This window comes from Oncorhynchus mykiss, chromosome 3 (genome assembly GCF_013265735.2).
Source record: "Oncorhynchus mykiss isolate Arlee chromosome 3, USDA_OmykA_1.1, whole genome shotgun sequence".
Classification (NCBI taxonomy): Eukaryota; Metazoa; Chordata; class Actinopteri; order Salmoniformes; family Salmonidae; genus Oncorhynchus; species Oncorhynchus mykiss.
This window is the reverse complement of record NC_048567.1, coordinates 34,644,969-34,668,063: the sequence shown is the minus strand read 5'-3', so window position 1 is coordinate 34,668,063 and position 23,095 is coordinate 34,644,969. Positions and strand designations below refer to the sequence as shown.

The 23,095-nt window shown below is 44.6% G+C and overlaps 2 long non-coding RNA genes across 2 annotated transcripts; one reads left to right on the top strand and one right to left on the bottom strand.

The window, feature by feature from the left end:
- Nucleotides 1–1,209: 1,209 nt before the first annotated feature.
- Nucleotides 1,210–2,468, bottom strand: LOC118944510. Its single transcript, XR_005039848.1, has 3 exons — nt 2,365–2,468; nt 1,647–1,790; nt 1,210–1,253 (listed from the first exon to the last, which is right to left on the bottom strand). It is a non-coding gene; the product is annotated as an uncharacterized LOC118944510 (long non-coding RNA).
- Nucleotides 2,469–11,773: 9,305 nt separating this feature from the next.
- On the top strand, nt 11,774–14,180 carry LOC110505217. Its single transcript, XR_002470714.2, has 2 exons — nt 11,774–11,811; nt 12,890–14,180. It is a non-coding gene; the product is annotated as an uncharacterized LOC110505217 (long non-coding RNA).
- Nucleotides 14,181–23,095: the final 8,915 nt, after the last annotated feature.

Here is a 23,095-nt window from a genome sequence, read left to right as displayed (position 1 = left end):
CGGATACCTCCCAGCTGCATAGGCTCAGCACCCGAGCCGGCAGAGGAAGATGGTAGTGATGCGGAGAGGGGGGCAACGGAGAACGCGAGCTCCTTTCCACGAGCTCGGTGACAAAGATCAACCCGTCGCTCAATGCGAATAGCGAGTTCAATCAAGGAATCCACGCTGGAAGGAACCTCCCGGGAGAGAATCTCATCCTTTACCTCTGCGCGGAGACCCTCCAGAAAACGAGCGAGCAAAGCCGGCTCGTTCCAGCCACTGGAGGCAGCAAGAGTGCGAAACTCAATAGAGTAGTCTGTTATGGATCGATTACCCTGACATAGGGAAGACAGGGCCCTGGAAGCCTCCTCCCCAAAAACAGATCGATCAAAAACCCGTATCATCTCCTCCTTAAAGTCCTGATACTGGTTAGTACACTCAGCCCTTGCCTCCCAGATTGCCGTGCCCCACTCACGAGCCCGTCCAGTAAGGAGAGATATGACGTAGGCGACACGAGCAGTGCTCCTGGAGTAAGTGTTGGGCTGGAGAGAAAACACAATATCACACTGGGTGAGGAACGAGCGGCATTCAGTGGGCTCCCCAGAGTAACACGGCGGGTTATTGATTCTGGGCTCCGGAGATTCGAAAGCCCTGGAAGTGGCCGGTGGATCGAGGCGGAGATGGTGAACCTGTTCTGTGAGGTTGGAGACTTGGGTGGCCAGGGTCTCAACGGCATGTCGAGCAGCAGACAATTCCTGCTTGTGTCTGCCTAGCATCGCTCCCTGGATCTCGACGGCTGAGTGGAGAGGATCCGAAGTCGCTGGGTCCATTCTTGGTCGGATTCTTCTGTTACGGTGCGTGAATGAGGACCCAAAAGCGAATTAACGTAAACAGAGCTTCTTTAATAACAATACAAAACGTAGGCTCAGATGGACCGGCAGGTTCCGACAGGACAGGACAAGGTTGCAGCAAACATGACGATAGTCTGGTTCAGGCATGAACAACACAAACAAGAATCCGACAAGGACAGGAGCAGGAACAGAGAGAGATATAGAGACCTAATCAGAGGGAAAAAGGGAACAGGTGGGAAAAGGGGTGACGAGGTAGTTAGGAGGAGACAAGGCACAGCTGGGGAAAAGAGGGGGAGAAAAGGTAACCTAACAACGACCAGCAGAGGGAGACAGGGTGAAGGGAAAGGACAGAAACAAGACACAACATGACAGTACATGACATCTTCAGCCAGTCTGTCTGCCATATCTCTGAAGAGATTCTCGCTGTATGTAGAGATTCATATATTAATATTTGTTTGATGTAAAATGTTCAGCATCCTATTAATATCAGAGTCACTATGAGAAAAAAATGAATCTACAGGCCTTTATACACCTCAATGGTCTCATCCACCAGCTTGGTCACAATCTGTCGAGTTATACTCTATTGGCCAGTTTATCGGAAACAGATTAAACCTGGTCCTAGACGAAAAATTATGTTCAAAAGAGATTCTAGATTGAAAGTGTTTATTAGTCCAAAACTAATCTTAATCTGTATACAGGGAAGTTGCCTGATATGCGGTTGCAATTAGCCTAGGGATGAGGTTAGTAGCTCTACAATAGGAGTGACTTCAGAGTCACTCTGTAAAACTGCACATAAACATGTCTACCATTATGTACCTGATGCAGTTCTTGGGATCATTCTCAATCGATATTACAGCAAAAACGCTCCCAAGACATCCATCCCATGGGTCAAACCATTGTCCAAAGCAGAGGTAGCTGAGGTTAATGCCAGCAGGAAAATTACTGGCAACAGCTTCATCTCTGAGGAGAAATAGTGATATGCAAAGCACCTGTAAGGTTTGTCCAAGTTGTTAATATTTAGGTCGCAGAAAAACTCTGCAAAACAAACAACAAATTGTATTGCCCAGCAAAGAGAAACTGAAAGCACCGCTCAGATTTGATGCATGGATCATATTTTTTAATTTAAAAAAAGTTTACCCCCTTTTTTCTCCCCAATTTCGTGGTAACCAATTGTTAGTAAATAACTATCTTGTCTCATCGCTGCAACTCCTGTACGGGCTCGGGAGAGACGAAGGTCGAAAGGCATGGATCATATTTGTGGTGACTACAATACTGATCTTGGTTAACTGGGAAAGTGAAGAAACTGTTTCGCCAGAAAGCAGGATACTTTGCCCTGTGTCTGCACATGGGTTGTTTATTACATACCATAATAACGCATTTCTGCGTAGTTCCCAACAATCGAATCATGTAGCCTGCATGATTCTGGTCAGTGAACAACCAGATCACCAACATAGAAGCAGTAAAAGGAAATAAGTCCTTATTCAATAATGATATATTACAAATTATATTACAAAACTGCATTGGGGTACTATACCTGGTCAATGTTTAACTTTTGCAGTCAGTAAACCCATTTTATTAGGGCAAATTCGTCACTGCGGCTACTTTCTCTCTATTTTCTCTTGCTGGTCTCTATTTCCTGTATACAGAGCCTTGGTGATGTGACTTATCTCTGTCACATGGCAACCAGAGGGGGAGGGATTGCTGCCTTCTAATTTAGCAGCACATAGCAATTGAACTACGAATGCTGCTTTGCACATATTGTGTGCACAGCTTCTAACGTCTCATATATCAAATGTTCATTACTGAAATATGAGTGATTCCAATCACACCATATAATTCAATTAAATTCAAAGGGCATTATTGGCATGGGAAAAAAAACATGTTTACATTGCCAAAGCAAGTGAAATACAGTAGATAAACCAAAAGTGAAATAAACAATACAAAATTAACAGTAAACATTACACTCACCAAAGTTTCAGAAGAATCGAGACATTTCAAATGTCATATTATGGCCATGCACAGTGTTATAACGATGTACAAACTATGTACAAAAGGGAAAATAAATAAACATACTGTAAATATGGGTTGTATTTACAATGGTGTTTTTTCTTCACTGGTTGCCCTTTTCAAGTGGCAACAGGTCACACATTTTGCTGCTGTGATGGCAAACTGTGGTATTTCACCCAATAAATTTGGGAGTTTATCAAATGTGGATATGTTTTCAAATTCTTTGTGGGTCTGTGTAATCTGAGGGAAATATGTGTCTCTAATATGGTCATGCATTTGGCAGGAGGTTAAGAAATGCAGCTAAGTTTTCACCTCATTTTGTGTGCACATAGCCTGTCTTCTCTTGAGAGCATTGTCTGCCTACGGTGGCCTCTCTCAATAGCAAGGCAATGCTCACTGAGTATGTACATGGTCAAAGCTTTCCTTGATTTTGGGTCAGTCACAGTGGTCAGATATTCTGCCACTTGTGTACTCTCTATTTAGGGCCAAATAGCATTCTTGTCAGGTGCGTGAATGAGGACCCAAAAGCGAATTAACAAACAGAGTTTCTTTAATGATGAACACACGTGGGCTCAGATGGACAGGTAGATTCCGACAGGACAGGACAAGGTTGCAGCAAACACGATGATAGTCTGGTTCAGGCATGAGACACACAAACAAGAATCCGACAAAGACAGGAGCAGAAACAGAGAGAGATATAGGGACCTAATCAGAGGGAAAAAGGGAACAGGTGGGAAAAGGGGTGAATGAGGTAGTCAGAGAAGACAAGGAACAGCTGGGGGAAAGAGGGACAGAAACGGTAACCTAGTACGACCAGCAGAGGGAGACAGGGTGAAAGGAAAGGACAGAAAGACACAACATGACAATACATGACAGTACCCCCCCACTCACCGAGCGCCTCCTGGCGCACTCGAGGAGGAAACCTGGCGGCAACGGAGGAAATCCTCGATCAGCGCACGGTCCAGCACGTCCCGAGAGGGAACCCAACTCCTCTCCTCAGGACCGTACCCCTCCCAATCTACGAGGTACTGGTGACCACGGCCCCGAGGACGCATGTCCAAAATCCTACGGACCCTGTAGATGGGTGCGCCCTCGACAAGGATGGGGGGGGGGGGGGGGGGAGACGAGCGGGGGCGCGAAGAACGGGCTTGATACAGGAGACATGGAAGACCGGGTGGACGCGACGAAGGTATCGCGGAAGAAGAAGTCGAACTGCGACAGGATTAATGACCCGAGAAATACGGAACGGACCAATGAACCGCGGGGTCAACTTGCGAGAAGCCGTCTTAAGGGGAAGGTTCTGAGTGGAGAGCCAAACTCTCTGACCGCGACAATATCTAGGACTCTTAGTTCTACGCTTATTAGCAGCCCTCACAGTCTGCGTCCTATAACGGCAAAGTGCAGACCTGACCCTCTTCCAGGTGCGCTCGCAACGTTGGACAAAAGCCTGAGCGGAGGGGACGCTGGACTCGGCGAACTGAGATGAGAACAGCGGAGGCTGGTACCCGAGGCTACTCTGAAAAGGTGATAGCCCGGTCGCAGACGAAGGAAGCGAGTTGTGGGCGTATTCTGCCCAGGGGAGCTGTTCTGACCATGACGCAGGGTTGCGAAAAGAAAGACTGCGTAAGATGCGACCAATAGTCTGATTGGCCCGTTCTGCTTGACCGTTAGACTGGGGGTGAAAGCCGGAAGAGAGACTGACGGAAGCCCCAATCAAACGGCAAAACTCCCTCCAAAATTGAGACGTGAATTGCGGACCTCTGTCCGAAACGACGTCTGACGGAAGGCCATGAATTCTGAAAACATTCTCGATGATGATTTGTGCCGTCTCTTTAGCAGAAGGAAGCTTAGCAAGGGGAATGAAATGAGCCGCCTTAGAGAACCTATCGACAACCGTAAGAATAACAGTCTTCCCCGCTGACGAAGGCAGTCCGGTGACAAAATCTAAGGCGATGTGAGACCACGGTCGAGAGGGAATGGGAAGCGGCCTGAGACGGCCGGCAGGAGGGGAGTTACCGGACTTAGTCTGCGCGCAGACCGAACAAGCAGCCACGAAACGACGCGTGTCATGCTCCCGGGTGGGCCACCAAAAACGCTGGCGAATGGAAGCAAGCGTACCCCGAACGCCAGGGTGGCCGGCTAACTTGGCAGAGTGAGCCCACTGAAGAACGGCCAGACGAGTAGGAACGGGAACGAAAAGAAGGTTCCTAGGACAAGCGCGCGGCGACGGAGTGTGAGTGAGCGCTTGCTTTACCTGCCTCTCAATTCCCCAGACAGTCAACCCGACAACACGCCCCTCAGGGAGAATCCCCTCGGGGTCAGTGGAGGCTACTGAAGAACTGAAGAGACGAGATAAAGCATCAGGCTTGGTGTTCTTAGAGCCCGGACGATAAGAAATCACGAACTCGAAACGAGCGAAAAACAGCGCCCAACGCGCCTGACGCGCATTAAGTCGTTTGGCAGAACGGATGTACTCAAGGTTCCTATGGTCAGTCCAAACGACAAAAGGAACGGTCGCCCCCTCCAACCACTGTCGCCATTCGCCTAGGGCTAACCGGATGGCGAGCAGTTCGCGGTTTCCCACATCATAGTTACGTTCCTACGGCGACAGGCGATGAGAAAAATACGCGCATGGGTGGACCTTGTCGTCAGAGAGGGAGCGCTGAGAAAGAATGGCTCCCACGCCCACCTCTGACGCGTCAACCTCGACAACGAACTGTCTAGAGACGTCAGGTGTAACAAGGATAGGAGCGGATGTAAAACGATTCTTGAGGAGATCAAAAGCTCCCTGGGCGGAAACGGACCACTTAAAGCACGTCTTGACAGAAGTAAGGGCTGTGAGAGGAGCTGCCACCTGACCGAAATTACGGATGAAACGACGATAGAAGTTCGCGAAGCCGAGAAAGCGCTGCAGCTCGACGCGTGACTTAGGGGCGGGCCAATCAATGACAGCTTGGACCTTAGCGGGATCCATCTTAATGCCTTCAGCGGAAATAACAGAACCGAGAAATGTGACGGAGGAGGCATGAAAAGTGCACTTCTCAGCCTTCACAAAAAGACAATTCTCTAAAAGGCGCTGGAGGACACGTCGAACGTGCTGAACATGAATCTGGAGTGACGGTGAAAAAAATCAGGATATCGTCAAGGTAAACGAAAACAAAGATGTTCAGCATGTCTCTCAGGACATCATTGACTAATGCCTGAAAGACAGCTGGAGCGTTAGCGAGGCCGAAAGGAAGAACCCGGTATTCAAAGTGCCCTAACGGAGTGTTAAACGCCGTCTTCCACTCGTCCCCCTCCCTGATGCGCACGAGATGGTAAGCGTTACGAAGGTCCAACTTAGTGAAAAACCTGGCTCCCTGCAGGATCTCGAAGGCTGAAGACATAAGAGGAAGCGGATAACGATTCTTCACTGTTATGTCATTCAGCCCTCGATAATCTATGCAGGGGCGCAGAGACCCGTCCTTCTTCTTGACAAAAAAAAAACCCCGCTCCGGCGGGAGAGGAGGAGGGGACTATGGTACCGGCGTCAAGAGCTACAGACAAATAATCCTCGAGAGCCTTACGTTCGGGAGCCGACAGAGAGTATAGTCTACCCCGGGGGGGAGTGGTTCCCGGAAGGAGATCAATACTACAATCATACGACCGGTGTGGAGGAAGAGAGGTGGCCCTGGACCGACTGAACACCGTGCGCAGATCGTGATATTCCTCCGGCACCCCTGTCAAATCACCAGGCTCCTCCTGTGAAGAAGAGACAGAGGAAACAGGAGGGATAGCAGACATTAAACATTTCACATGACAAGAGACGTTCCAGGAGAGGATAGAATTACTAGACCAATTAATGGAAGGATTATGACAAACTAGCCAGGGATGGCCCAAAACAACAGGTGTAAAAGGTGAACGAAAAATTAAAAAAGAAATGGTTTCGCTATGATTACCAGAAACAGTGAGGGTTAAAGGTAGCGTCTCACGCTGAATCCTGGGGAGAGGACTACCATCCAGGGCGAACAAGGCCGTGGACTCCCTTAACTGTCTGAGAGGAATGTCATGTTCCCGAGCCCAGGTCTCGTCCATAAAACAGCCCTCCGCCCCAGAGTCTATTAAGGCACTGCAGGAAGCTGACGAACCGGTCCAGCGTAGATGGACCGACAAGGTAGTGCAGGATCTTGAAGGAGAGACAGGAGTAGTAGCGCTCACCAGTAGCCCTCCGCTTACTGATGAGCTCTGGCTTTTACTGGACATGAAGTGACAAAATGACCAGCAGAACCGCAATAGAGACAGAGGCGGTTGGTGATTCTCCGTTCCCTCTCCTTAGTCGAGATGCGGATACCTCCCAGCTGCATAGGCTCAGCTCCCGAGCCGGCAGAGGAAGATGGTAGTGATGCGGAGAGGGGGGCAACGGAGAACGCGAGCTCCTTTCCACGAGCTCGGTGACGAAGATCAACCCGTCGCTCAATGCGAATAGCGAGTTCAATCAAGGAATCCACGCTGGAAGGAACCTCCCGGGAGAGAATCTCATCCTTTACCTCTGCGCGGAGACCCTCCAGAAGACGAGCGAGCAAAGCCGGCTCGTTCCAGCCACTGGAGGCAGCAAGAGTGCGAAACTCAATAGAGTAGTCTGTTATGGATCGATTGCCTTGACATAGGGAAGACAGGGCCCTGGAAGCCTCCTCCCCAAAAACAGATCGATCAAAAACCCGTATCATCTCCTCCTTAAAGTCCTGATACTGGTTAGTACACTCAGCCCTTGCCTCCCAGATTGCCGTGCCCCACTCACGAGCCCGTCCAGTAAGGAGAGATATGACGTAGGCGACACGAGCAGTGCTCCTGGCGTAAGTGTTGGGCTGGAGAGAAAACACAATATCACACTGGGTGAGGAACGAGCGGCATTCAGTGGGCTCCCCAGAGTAACATGGCGGGTTATTGATTCTGGGCTCCGGAGATTCGAAAGCCCTGGAAGTGGCCGGTGGATCGAGGCGGAGATGGTGAACCTGTTCTGTGAGGTTGGAGACTTGGGTGGCCAGGGTCTCAACGGCATGTCGAGCAGCAGACAATTCCTGCTCGTGTCTGCCTAGCATCACTCCCTGGATCTCGACGGCTGAGTGGAGAGGATCCGAAGTCGCTGGGTCCATTCTTGGTCGGATTCTTCTGTCAGGTGCGTGAATGAGGACCCAAAAGCGAATTAACAAACAGAGTTTCTTTAATGATGAACACACGTGGGCTCAGATGGACAGGTAGATTCCGACAGGACAAGGTTGCAGCAAACACGATGATAGTCTGGTTCAGGCATGAGACACACAAACAAGAATCCGACAAAGACAGGAGCAGAAACAGAGAGAGATATAGGGACCTAATCAGAGGGAAAAAGGGAACAGGTGGGAAAAGGGGTGAATGAGGTAGTCAGAGAAGACAAGGAACAGCTGGGGGAAAGAGGGACAGAAACGGTAACCTAGTACGACCAGCAGAGGGAGACAGGGTGAAAGGAAAGGACAGAAAGACACAACATGACAATACATGACAATTCTAGTTTGATCTGTTTATTCGTAAATTCCTTCCAATGTGTCAAATAATAATATTTTTGTTTTCTCATGATTTGGTTGGATTTAAATGTGTTGCTGTTGCAGTCATGGGGGTCTGTGGGGTCTGTTTGTGTTTGTGAACAGAGCCCCAGGACTCTTCTCTAGGTTAATCTCTCTGCAGGTCATGGCTTTGTTATGAAAGGTTTGGGAATGGCTTCCTTTTAGGTGGTTGTTGAATTTAACAGCTCTTTTCTGGATTTGGATAGTTAGAGGGTATCAACAGAATTCTGCTCTGCATGCACTATTTGGTGTTTTATGTTGTACAGGGAGAATGTTTTTGTAGAATTCTGCATGCAGACTCAATTTGGTGTTTGTCCCATTTTGTGAATTTTTGGTTGGTGAGCGGACCCTAGATGTCACAACCATAAAGGGCAATGGGTTTTGTAACTGATTCATGTATTTTTTGCCAGATCCTAATTTTTGCAAGATCGAAATGTCGAATTTCATGTTCCTTTTGATGGCATAGAAGGCCCTTCTTGCCTTGTGTCTTAAATCGTTCACAGCTTATCAGTAGTTACCTGTGATGCTGATTTTTAGGCTGAGGTAAATACAGTGGGGCAAAAAAGTATTTAGTCAGCCACCAATTGTGCATGTTCTCCCACTTAAAAAGATGAGAGAGGCCTGGAATTTTCATCATAGGTACACTTCAACTATGACAGACAAAATGAGGGGGGAAAAATCCAGAAAATCACATTGTAGGATTTTTTATGAATTTATTTGCAAATTATGGTGGAAAATAAGTATTTGGTCAATAACAAAAGATTATCTCAATACTTTGTTATATACCCTTCGTTGGCAATGACAGAGGTAAAAGGTTTTCTGTAAGTCTTCACAAGGTTTTCACACACTGTTGCTGGTATTTTGGCCCATTCCTCCATGCAGATCTCCTCTAGAGCATTGATGTTTTGGGGCTGTTGCTGGGCAACACGGACTTTCAACTCCCTCCAAAGATTTTCTTTGGGGTTGAGATCTGGAGACTGGCTAGGCCACTCCAGGACCTTGAAATGCTTCTTACGAAGCCACTCCTTCGTTGCCCGGGCGGTGTGTTTGGGATCATTGTCATGCTGAAAGACCCAGCCACGTTTCATCTTCAATCCCCTTGCTGATGGAAGGAGGTTTTCACTCAAAATCTCACGATACATGGCCCCATTCATTCTTTCCTTTCCGCAGATCAGTCGTCCTGGTCCCTTTTCAGAAAAACAGCCCCAAAGCATGATGTTTCCACCCCCATCCTTTACAGTAGGTATGGTGTTCTTTGGATGCAACTCAGCATTCTTTGTCCTCCAAACAAAACGAGTTGAGTTTTTACCAAAAAGTTTTGTTTTGGTTTCATCTGACCATATGACATTCTCCCAATCTTCTTCTGGATCATCCAAATGCTCTCTAGCAAACTTCAAACAGGCCTGGACATGTACTGGCTTAAGCAGGGGGATACGTCTGGCACTGCAGGATTTGAGTCCCTGGCGGCGTAGTATGTTACTGATGGTAGGCTTTGTTACTTTGGTCCCAGCTCTCTGCAGGTCATTCACTAGGTCCCCCTTGTGGTTCTGAGATTATCAGTGGTCTTGTATGTCTTCCATTTCCTAATAATTGCTCCCACAGTTGATTTCTTCAAACCAAGCTGCTTACCTATTGCAGATTCAGTCTTCCCAGCCTGGTGCAATCTACAATTTTGTTTCTGGTGTCCTTTGACAGCTCTTTGGTCTTGGCCATAGTGGAGTTTGGAGTGTGACTGTTTGAGGTTGTGTCTTTTATACTGATAACAAGTTCAAACAGGTGCCATTAATACAGGTAACGAGTGGAGGACAGAGGAGCCTCTTAAAGAAGAAGTTACAGGTCTGTGAGAGCCAGAAATCTTCCTTGTTTGTAGGTGACCAAATACTTATTTTCAACCATAATTTGCAAATAAACTCATAAAAAATCCTACAATGTGATTTTCTGGATAGTTTTTTCTCATTTTTTCTGTCATATTTGAAGTGTACCTATGATGAAAATTACAGGCCTCTCTCATCTTTTTAAGTGGGAGAACTTGCACAATTGGTGGCTGACTAAATACTTTTTTGTCCCACTGTATATTTTTTTGTGTGCTCTGGGGCAACTGTGTCTAGATGGAATTTGTATTTGTGGTCCTGGCAGTCTGACCTTTTTTGAACCCTCATTATTTTTGTCTTACTGAGATTTACTGCCAGGGCCCAGGTCTGACATAATCTGTGCAGAAGATCTAGGTGTTGCTCTAGGACATTCCTTGGTTGGGAGCAGAAGCACCAGATCATCAGCAACAGTAGACCCTCATGCCAAATTTGAGTCAAGAGCTTTTTTGAAATCAACAAAGCTTGAGAAGACTAACTTTTTTTTTTGGTTTGTTTGCTTGTCAATTAGGGTGTGCAGGGTGAATACACGGCCAAGTGGTACGGTATTTGGTAAAAAGGCAATTGGACATTTGCTCAGTACATTGTTTTCACTGAGGAAATGTAAGAGACTGCTGTTAATGATAATGCAGAGGATTTTCCCAAGGTTGCTGTTGAACCATGTCCAACGGTAGTTGTTGGGGGCAAATTTTTCTCCACTTTTGTGGATTGGGGTGATCAGTCCTTGGTTCCAAGTATTGGGGAAGATGCCAGAGCTGAGGATGATGTTAAAGAGTTTAAGTATAGCCAATTGGAATTTGTGGTCAGTATATTTTATCATTTAATTTAGGAATCCGTCATCACCACAGGCCTTTTTGGGTTGGAGGGTTTGTATTTTGTCCTGTAGTTCATTCAGTATAATTGGAGAATCCAGTGTGTTCTGGTAGTCTTTAATAGCTGATTCTAAGATTTGTAATTGATCATGTATATGTTTTTTCTGTTTGTTCTTTGTTATAGAGCTAAATAAGATTGGATAAGTGGTTTATCCATACATCTCCATTTAGGATAGATAACTCTTTGTGTTGTTCTTTGTTTAGTGTTTTGTTTAGTGTTAAATTCTATAGATTATTCAATTACATTCATCTGATTTCAGACTGATTTCAGTTCCTGATTTTTCCGTAATGTATTTTTGTATTGTTTTAGTGATTCACCATAGCGAAGGCGTAGACTCAGGTTTTCTGGGTCTCTATGTTTTGGTTGAATAGGTTTCTTAATTTCTTTCTTGTGTTTTTTTGCATTCTTCATGTCACGTTCTTAGTTCTTGTGTGTTTTCCTTGTTTTAGTGTTGGTCAGGACGTGAGCTGGGTGGGCATTCTATGTTTTATGTGTCTAGGTTGTTTTTCTGTGTTTGGCCTAGTATGGTTCTCAATCAGAGGCAGGTGTCGTTAGTTGTCTCTGATTGAGAATCATACTTAGGTAGCCTGGGTTTCACTGTGTTTTTGTGGGTGATTGTTTCCGTGTTTTACACCACACGGTACTGTTTTCACGGTACGTTTATTGTTTTGTATAGAGTGTTCAGTTTATGTGGTTAATAAACACATAAAGATTTTCTTAGGTTGTCTCATTGAATTTTTGGGATTTGATAGGAAAGCTTAAATGTAAAATATACTGTTTAGGCGTTCTACAGCCAGATTTACACCTTCACTATTACAGTGAAATGTTTTGTCCAGGAAGTTTTATAAAGGGATTGATTTTGTTCTTGCCTAATTGTTTTTTTGGTAGGTTTCTACACTACTTACCTTCCACCTATAGCATTAATATTGTGCAGTTCCTTTGGCTTTATGTCTCATGATTGAATATTGCTCTGTTCAATTAGATTGTGATTTTGCTGTGATCTGATCGGGGTTTTCAGTGGACTGACTGTGAATGCTCTGAGAGACTCTGGGTTGAGGTCAGTGATAAAGTAATCTACAGTACTACTGCCAATGGATGAGCTGTAGCTGTACCTACCATAGGAGACTCCTTGAAGCCTACAATACAGACCCAGCATGCGACAGAGCTGCAGGAGTTGTGACCCATTTTTGTTGGTTGTTTTGTCATAGTTGTGTCTATGGAGGGCATATTTGGGAGGGAATACTGTCACCTCCAGGTAGGTGTTTGTCCCCCTGTGTGCTGAGAGTGCCAGGTTCTTGTCCAGTTCTGGCATTTAGGTCACCACAGACTTGTACATGTCCCTGGGCCTGGAAATAGTTGATCTCCCCATCTAGGATGAAGGTGTCATCGTTAAAGTATGGGGATTCTTTTGGGGGGATATAGGTAGTCAACATGAGGACATTTTTCTCTGAGGTAATTTCCTTATTAATTTCGAGCCAGAATTAAAATGCTCCTGTTTTGACTCATTTAACAGATTGGGTTAGGTCTGCTCTATACCAAATTAGCATACCGCCTGAGTCTCTTTCCTGTTTCACACCTGGTAGTTTAGTGGATGGGACTACCAGCTACTAGTTGCCCTCTGTAACCTAGAGGGCAACTAGTGGGTCTGTCTCCTCTATACCATGTTTCTTGTAGAATAACAATGTCTGTATTGTCCTAATGTGTCTCTGTGTCCTCCTTGTCCCGATTGCAGGTTCATGGGGCATAATCACAGTGCACCAGTCCTCTCTGTCCAGCCTGGAGACATTGTGCAAATTCTCTGTAGAGCCTCACAAGACATTGGTAACGATATGGAGCTTTACCACTTCAAACCTGGACAGGCACCCAGAGGCTTCATTCATGATAGTAACTAGAAGTATCCTTACACACCTAGTCGGTTCAGTGGCTTATCGAATGGACCTCTCACCACCTCTATCACAGAGGTTGAGGTTGAAGCTGAGTAATACTGCCAACAAAGTGAACAGCTTCCATTCACAGTGAAATATGTCCGTACAAAAATCTCTGTTAGCTTCTCTCACTTCGGTGAGTTCGTGCGAGTGCCCGGCCAAGCATCAGAGAACTGTCTGACCTCTTTCCATCATAGCTGTACTGTAAGCATTTCACAATCATAAATAACTGGCAATACTGCGGCAGTAGCCGGGCAAAGCAACACAAACTTGGGAATGGAACTGAACTGGCTGCTGGTCTCTGATCTCATATACCATCTCCTGCCCTTGTGCACTTGGACAAGGCACACAACCCACCACAAATGCTCTCCGCCGAGGGGCACTGCACTACGGCTCATCCTGCGCTTCTCAACATGTGTGTGTGTGTATACGCTCTTAAAAATCTATCTAGAACCTAAACCCTTTAAATAACACGTTTTAGTTCCATGTAAAACCCTTTCCACAGAGTGTTCTACATTGAACACAAAAGGGTTCTACCTGGAACCAAAAAGTGTTATCCTATTGGGATAGGCGAAGAACCCTTTAGGAACCTTTTTTCTATGAGTATATAGCTGGGGGTGTTGGGAAAGGCAGGAGACTAATTTTCACTCCTTCCAATGGCATGGAGAAACAATAACCCTTGCCTTTACAGTAAAGTAAATTACAATTTGAAGTGATTTAAGACTTGGGGAAAAGCACTATGGAAATGCAATCCATTATTAACGAATCCATATTATAAACATGTCCATTACCACTTCAATTGAGGGGCAGCAATTTAACATATCATTAGAGCCTAAACTAATTGAGTATGAGAATATAAAATATCATGCTGGTGTAGTGCAACACAAAATATAGTTATTATGATCATAGTGTCTATTCAATTTTAACAGCCTTCAGCAGGACATACACATTTCCATTTTTTTGTATCACCTTATTATCCAACATATTTGCATGCAGTTTTGCTTCTTGTGTCTTTAAACTACAGCTGTTTCCCCATACCACCTCAACACAGTACAACGAAGTACACCCCAATTACTTCAGACTCGCTCAACAGTGTTATTTGAGCAGTGAGCACCATGATGTCAACATTTCAGCTCCTCCTTCTTTTAGCCCTGTGGACAAAAAGTACATATACAAGTTACGAAACTTAAAGCAGCAATCAGAAGTAGAAACAATAGTAAAGTGGTTGCCCCACCCCTGTTTCTGTAATAAGCTGAGGGATGGGTCTGGAAAAATGTAACCACTCTGAAATTCGTAGACAGTGTTATTTTTAATCATGTTTTGAGGCTATATAGTGTTTGTTTCCGTTTTCTTTGTTTACAAACATTGGAGTAAAACAAGCTTATATTTTGGGTTATTTTTTTTCTTATTTTTTTACCCCTTTTTCTCCCCGATTGGTAATTACAGTCTTGTGAAACGTCGCCATGAAACGCCGACTGTGAAACTTCGCCGGAAAGCTCTGGACTGGGAACTGTTGCCGGAAGCTCTGGACTGGGAACTGTCGCCGGAAGCTCTGGACTGGGAACTGTCGCCGGAAGCTCTGGACTGGGAACTGTCGCCGGAAGCTCTGGACTGGGAACTGTCGCCGGAAGCTCTGGACTGGGAACTGTCGCCGGAAGCCCTGGACTTGGGAGGAGATAATGGCAGGAGACGAAAGCCTTCCATGGAAGCAGACGTAGGAGGATCAACGGTGACTTCGAAGTTCACGACCATGACGGAAGCCCGAGAGGCAGCCCCCACAAAAAATTTGGAGGGGGGCACACGGGTTGGTCGGCGAATCTGAGAGCGAAGAGGAATATGGGGATAAACTGAGCGAGGATTATTGTGAGATAGTTGAGGGGAGTGATGAGGTAGAGTGGATGTTTTGGTGTCTGGAGCAAGACAGTCGCCGTGAGGAGCGTGGGACCACCATGTTGTGCGGAGATACGCAATGTGTCTCCAGTGCGCATCCACAGCACGGTGCATTCTGTGCGAGCTCCTCGCACTTGCCTTGCAAAAGTGAGCATCCAGCCAGGACGGGTTGTGCCGGCTCTGCGCTCCTGGTCTCCTGTACGCCTCCTCTGTCCAGGATGTCCTCCTGGCCATGCTGCTTGGTCCGTTTGTGGTGGGATCTTCTGTCACAATCGTTATAAGGAGTGGACCAAGATGCAGCGTGGTATGTTTCCATCCTTTATTTTGGAATTAAAAACTTTAAAGAACAAAACTACCAAACGAACAAACGAAACGTGCCGCTGCTACAATGCTCACAGCAAACTATACATAGACAAGATCCCACAAAGCACAATGGGAAAATGGCTACCTAAATATGATCCCCAATCAGAGACAACGATAAACAGCTGCCTCTGATTGGGAACCATACTCGGCCAACATAGAAATATAATTCACCTAGATAACCCACCCTTAAATCACACCCCGACCTAACCAACAGAGAGAATAAAAGCTCTCTATGGTCAGGGTGTGACATGTTAATAATTACAGTATATTGTATTTTACAAATGTACAAAATATAATTTATTATTATGTAAATCAAGAATAGATATATTCATATTGTCTTTATCTGCATTTATACATATTTAATTTTGTTTATGCTGGAGGCAATAAATTCTAAAGGGGGGGTTCTACTAAGCTAACATATGGAATTGTTTTTAGATGGTCATACCATGGATCATTTAGCTATTTGATGTTGAATTTTGAGGCCTCTATAGGTATCAGCATTTTAAATGTTTGATAAAATATTATAGAATATGGCCTTGTATACTTTATCCCATAGAAACACAAAGAATAACACATTCATAAATGGTAAAACAAAAAATAAATAATAAGGAATATGTAAATATGTATATATTTTTGGACACATATTTAACTATTTTATTTGTTAGCACAAAACTACTTACATACTTCTGTTATTTTTTTATCCAGTCCCAGGTTACCTTCAGACGAGTCACGTGACACTAGTGGGGGTCGTAGAGCAAAACGGAGAACACCATTGTCTTCGTCAGAGTCTCCCCTTTCCAACGAGTGGTTATGCCGTTCGACTGCTACAAACGTTTTCATGAGAAGACTGATTTTCGGGAGGTCTCCTGGTCTGACAAACAGTGCTGTACTGTAGCCACTTTCCACCGCAGATGCGGAAGGCCAACATAGGCGGATGTGGTGGATTGAGACGCAGCCCATAAACCTCCCCCCAGATATCTCTAGTTTACGGATTAAACACAGGCTAGTTGATTTTCTGGTTGTATAATGTCTAACCTTTTTTTCCAAGATAATTGTTTTAAATATGTTTTAAATTACCATAATGTAGTAGTATATTACCAGATGCTGATGCTTTGTATTTCCATTGATTCATTAGTATATTTTCCACAGGTCGTGCCACAGCTGCCCCTCAGGTCAGTGTGTTTGCCCCAACTGGTAAGTACCTGACCAGAACTGGTGGTCAGACCACACTGCTGTGTCTGATCAACAACATCTACCCTGATCAAGTCACTGTGAGCTGGACAATGGATGGGAAGAGTGTCTCCGGGACACTAACAAGACAGCCAGTCCGTACTTATTCCTGATAGGAATAAGTACACGAAGCACTCTTACTTTACCCAGCTCCACCTAGGAGTCTGGAGAGAAGTATGTCTGTGTCACGCCCTGACCATAGAGAGCCTTTTTAGTCTTTATTTTGGTTAGGTTGGGGTGTGGCTAGGGTGGGTAATCTAGGTTGTTTTTTGTTCCCCCATGCTAATGTTCCCTCTTGATATATCCTAACCAACCCTGTGCATTTTGATAGATTCCGACACCACTTCCTGACCTGCGTGCACAGTGAACACCGCTATGGCAAACGTGGCAAACATTCCCATGCACCCTGCGAACATCCAGAAGTTAAAATTTGACGATTTCATGAACATGAAGGACATGAACAGGACCAAAGCTAAAAGGACCACAAACACAAACCGGTAGTCCCCGAATGCAAACACCCCAAATCCTGCTGTGACCATGGCGGTCATAGTCATGGGTATCCACGAAAACGCCAGGAAATCCACGTATTTCACCACCACTGTTGATCTGCTCTTGAATGGTCCTTTGCTCATTTACCTACATCCACTTTCTCCTCTTTCTCCCCATCTCCTTTCTCTCCCTGCGCTGTGCCTCCGAGGTTATTCTGTGCTCCAGGCCCTCTGTCCTTTCTCCTTCCTTCTCCAATGTGACAATCCTCTGCTCAATCTCCACTGTCACTTTGTCTCTCTTCTTCACCTCCCTCGCCTCCATCTCTCTGAGCTCTCACTCCCTGGCCTCCAGAGAGCTCTGTCCCAGGCGGACACAGGACTCTCTTTGTCTCCATATGAACTCGAAAAGGAAGTGCAAAGCAGGTTTGACGAGGGTGAATATGCTTAGTGCCCAGAGATGTCCCACCATCCCTGAGCCCACCACGATTGCCTCAATGACGACTCCAAATGTTGCTCCACTGGCTGTGGTCCTGAAAGCACCAGCTAGCCCAACTGCGATTCACACAACCACAGATTCTGCCTGGGATGCTCCACCACCACTGCTCCTGGCACCCAGCAATATGGAATCCATAGCTGCTGCGAATATGACCCCGGCCACCACTGAGGTCATGACTGTGGTTAGTGCCATTGCTCCCAGGAGGGTACCCAGTCCCAAGGGCCTCACAGTCTGGACTCCGTCAGACACAGGCTGAAGCAGGGACCCTGAGGTCATCACTGGCATTCACCGGCTCCTCAGTGGCCCCCAGCACACAGCCTCCCACCACTCCCAGGACAAATCCCAGAGCTGCTTCCAACATGGGGCTCCTGGCCTCTGAAACAAAGCAGGAAAAGAGAGGGTCACTTACAAAAACACTGGATGTGGTATAACAGCTTTGAGCTATAGTTTATATATATTGCCTGAAGATGTGTAACAATGAAATATTATGAAAAAGTAAGTAAAGATATCCAATCATCCCTGATATGTAATTGTTAAGTGGTTGGCAATTTGAGTACATTAATCATATTTTTCTATTGTACTAACAGTATTGACAGTATTTATACTGTAGGCCTATCATATTTGTATTGTACCATGCAACTGAATGAAACCACCATTTGTCACTTCAACCATGAAGTGCCTGTAGCAAGTGACTGTCAACAGACTTGCTGATCAGGTTTAACCAGCATAACTGCCATGCATGGTGCCATGATATGTACTGTATATACTGTTCACGTTGCTCACATGGTTCCAACACTTGCAATACTAGGATTTAGCTAATGTTCAAGCACTTTACTGGATATACTGTATATGTCCCAATGCCTTCTCTCTGAAGCAACAAAGTAGCTCTCCAATACTTGTTTGCTATAAGATGTCCCAAAAAAAGTACATGGTCAACATTATTCACAATGTGCTGTCTGCACGTGATTGCCAAGACAAAACATGAGCTTCCATCTCATTGATAAATAGAATCATGTACATCTTCCAAGGTGTAGTACTTAATGCCAAACATGTCAATTCAAAACCACCTATCAAACAATTTGCCTCATATGCAAAATGTGTTGAACACTACCTTATACAGCATAGGGAAATCATTCACCACCACCCCCACTATATGACATTAACGGTTCAGTAAAATGCAGGTGACTTTACTCAGCTTTGATGGAACCATGATGATACAGGAAGCTCAGTGTACAGTAGATGAGTTCCCTCTTCTTCCAGTGATTACAGTGCAGCCTCTCCACCAGCTCTTTGTCTCAGGTGAGACCCTATCCTGACTTTCATCCATTCCCTACTGTCTTGGTGCGGGCAAGTTGAGTTGAACTATTCTGTAGTTTGTAAAGGTAAAATAAGATAAAGATATACACACACGCTACAGTAGTAAAGTATTCATCTTTATTAATCAATTGCTTTCTTTCATGAGTGTAATAGAGTGAGTGCCTGTGCTGTTGTATAAATGGGTTTGAATTTTAAAAAAGGCAGCTCAAATGACAAAATATGTCATTGTATAAGTACATTATGGCAAATTAGACTCGGAAATAGTTAATCAGGGACCATGACCAGAGTGACATCCAACTCCCTGTTCACCCACGACTGCATGGCCAGGCACAACTCCAACACCATCATTAAGTTTGCAGATGACACAACAGTGGTAGGCCTGATCACTGACAACGACGAGACAGCCTATAGGGAGGAGGTCAGAGACCTGGCCGGGTGGTGCCAGAATAACAAAACTATCCCTCAACGTAACCAAGACTAAGGAGATGATTGTGGACTAAAGGAAAAGGAGGACCGAGCACGCTCCCATTCTCATCGCCCCCATGTGTTGCTCGCCCTTGTTTACTCCTAATTGGAGACCAGCCCGTTTTGTGTATACTTATTCTTTATTTTGAGTTTGCAGTGATCTTTATTCTAGATCTACTATATTTATTGGCATGCATTATTTTAGCCTTTGCATTTCCTTGGTTTGCTGTGCCTTTCGTTTTTATGTCTCCTAATTATAGTCTCCTCCCCTTTGGCTGGTCTCCATGGGGATCAGCACACCCTTAATTGACACACCTGAGACTAATGCCCTTAATGAGTAATGTGCCCTGTTCAAAAAGGAGCTCCCAGCTCACTTCAGCCCTCTGCTGATGTTGAGAACAACCTCTACTCCTGAGGCTGCCGCTGCTCCCTGACCGCCATGCTACCGCTAGACTACCGCAACAGAGTCATGCTGTCACCTAGAGGAGCGATGGAGGACAGAGCTGAATGAATGAGTGCTACAATGCACAAAGCCCAGACGGTCTTTCCTGAACTGAGTGGAGATTAAGTGCTACAGAGAGACTGCTAGCCCCTCCCACCCGCTCTGGTCTTTTTCCCAGTGGCAAGGCAACATGTACCAACGATGGACTGATGCAACGAGCTATTGGACCGGCAATCTACCCCCTAAAAAAAATATATATAGATGGACAACGCACAGCGGTGGCGTCCATTTTGTTCTACCTTGGCAGCAGCCAGGATTTAATCATAGGCTTGAGTATCTGCGTTTGTGTGGGCCATTTGTGTGTTGAAAATTTGTAGACCTCAAGTGAAGAGAATCTAAACTCTTATCAAACATTGTGTGTTGACCTGGGATCGTACTTATCTGATTCTGTCATAGCTTCAAGAGCTTTGTCCAAGTACTGGTGGACTCCACTAACAAAAGAATGGGTGATCTGACCAGAGGTCCAAGACCTTAAGAACAGTTTAGAGTTTTCCCAGGAAGAGGTGCATGAAAGAGACTTGAGGCAAGATAACAAAGTCCACCTTAGAGGACATCAGCACTGTCTGTGAATCATCATTGTTACAGATGACTGGGAAATCTGACTTGTCTAGAGGGACAATCCAGGAGGAGTAAAACTGTTATGTCAAGTTGAAGTGTTGTGGTTGCAAGTTTACCTGCCTCATCTAACGCCTTTTGTTTTGGGGTGTCGCTGTAGGCTGCCAAGTGCTAAATCAGTATTTGGATCAGTTCCTATAACATTGGCAATAACAAGAAGTACCAAAGGGTGGGCCTAAAGTAATTTTATAAGATATCATGCAAAATGTTTTATCAGGACTCTTTTGTTGAAGATGTAAAACGATAATGTTGGTTTAATGTGTATGAGGAAGTGAATCCAGATGCAGCACTGGAGGTATTTGTAAGTGTTAAGGGATTTTTTTTTTTATCAATAATGACTAATTATGTATACATTTCAATCAGGACTGACTAATCAGAATACTATTATGTTACTGTATAGATGTATGAATTTTCTTTTAACCCTAGTACTGAATATAATGTGTGTAAATGTAATCAAGAATTAGAACAATGACTGTCTGTTCCTTGGTAGAAATGAATTAACTATATCGCCAGACTGGCTAGAATGCTTATCTACACAGGCAGGCCTTGGCGCGGTCATAAATTATCTAAATTAGGATAGACGATGTGGGAAGGCTTGAGAACTATACAGCCTTTGTACCAGTGTCAAGAAGAGACGGGACAGTTCGAAAACTAATGACGTCATTTTCAGTTTATAACCTGTGGTAAACTGTATCATGTTCAGTACTCTCGAGAATAAACGCTGCTGGTTGATTTTGAGACTGGTCTCTGTCCATTTTATGCAAATAAGAGTCTTACAAATTCTTAGGAATTGACAGAGTGTTTAATTTTAATTGGATATTAAAACATAGAGGAATTTAATTCCTGTAACAGTAAGCCAAGATAAATGACATGAACAAATGGAGAAGTACCTTAAATGATATCAAGGGTAGAAAACCCAATTAATCTCCAATGTTCATTGAAGTTGATGGTTCATTTACAACAAAAACCTTTTGATATTGCCAATTATTTCAATGACTATTTCACGAGTAAAGTAGAAAAACGTAAGTGAAATGACATTGAAAAGAGAACCCTCATAATGAAAGAGAAGGATTGCTGTATTGAATTTGGTCAAGTCCATGTGGGAGAGGTGGTAAGCTATCGTGATCCATCAATAATAAGCCACCAGGAATAGACAACCTTGATGGGAAACTATTGAGAATGGTAGCAGACTGTATTGCCCCCCCCCCCCCCCCCCTATATGCTATATCTTTAACCAAAGCCAAAAGAAGGGTTTATCCACAATTGTGGATAGAAGCTAAACTAATTACAATACCTAAAAGCTGCCCAATCAGTTTGCTGCCTGTTCTTAGTAAACTGATGCAAGTCATTTGTATTATCAACTGGAGCACAAAATGGAAGAGCCCCAACAGTTTGCTTTTTTGGCTTTATAAAACAAACACGTGAATGTCTGGCTGCAGCCTGATGTCCCAGTCGTCATCCCTCTGGAGAGAGAGCGAGAAGAGATCCCTCATGAATCCAGTACATCAGGGGAGTTTAATTCTACTTTTAATGAATCTATATTATATTGTATTATAATTTGATCGTAATGGAGTTAATCGGTTCCTCTCTGTCCTCACCCCTGCGCACCACCCCCCTTTGACCTAAACTTTCTGGCCAATGTTAGCATGGCTCAAGACTTACCTTTTTCATCACCATCCCAATATATATCTATATTTTTATATGCCAGGTTGGGTCTACTCTAGGACCTATAGGTCATTCATAGCGAACCTGTTATGGATGATGCGAATTTTCGCAGCTTTTTGTTAAAAATCGCGCAACATTTCAAAGTCCTGCTACTCATGCCAGGAATATAGTATATGCATATGATAAGTATGTGTGGATAGAAAACACTCTGAAGTCTCTAAAACTGGTTAAATCGGGTCTGTGGCTATAACAGAACGTGTTTAGGAGTAAAAATCCCTGGTAAAACTGTTTACCAAAAACACAAAAAAAATATTTGTCCGCCATTCAATGTATTGTTTAAGGCGACCTAAAATAAATGAGGACCCCCTGTAAACGCCTACAGCTTCCACACGATATATGCTGTCATTTTCTGACTTATTTATCCTTGGTTACAACACGAATAAGCCCCTCCTTTCTTGAGGCGCACCACAGTATGTTGTGAAACTGAAAAAATGGACTATGATTTCCAGACTTGCTGCTATCGAATACAGATCGCCCCGTGATCAATTTGATACATCATTAACGTTTATTAATACCTAAAGTTGGTTTAGAAAAGTCGTTTGAAGTGATTTGTAAAAGTTTATAGGCGACTTGTAATTTTAAAAAGTGACGTTGCGTCTTGTAAATGGGCTTTTTGCAGCATCAGACTGGCCTTCAGCAAATTACATTTTGGGTATACAATGATGGATTTAATCGGGAAAAAGACCCAATTGTGATGTTTATGGGACATATAGGAGTGCCAACAAAGAAGCTCGTCCAAGGTAATGAATGTTTTATATTTTATTTCTGCGTTTTGGGTAGCGCCGGCTACCGCAAAATCTGTTGTTTACGTGTCGTGCTGGTATTTTGGGGGGGTGCATGCTATCAGATAATAGCTTCTCATGCTTTCGCCGAAAAGCATTTTACAAATCTGACTTGGTGGCTAGATTCACAACGAGTGTAG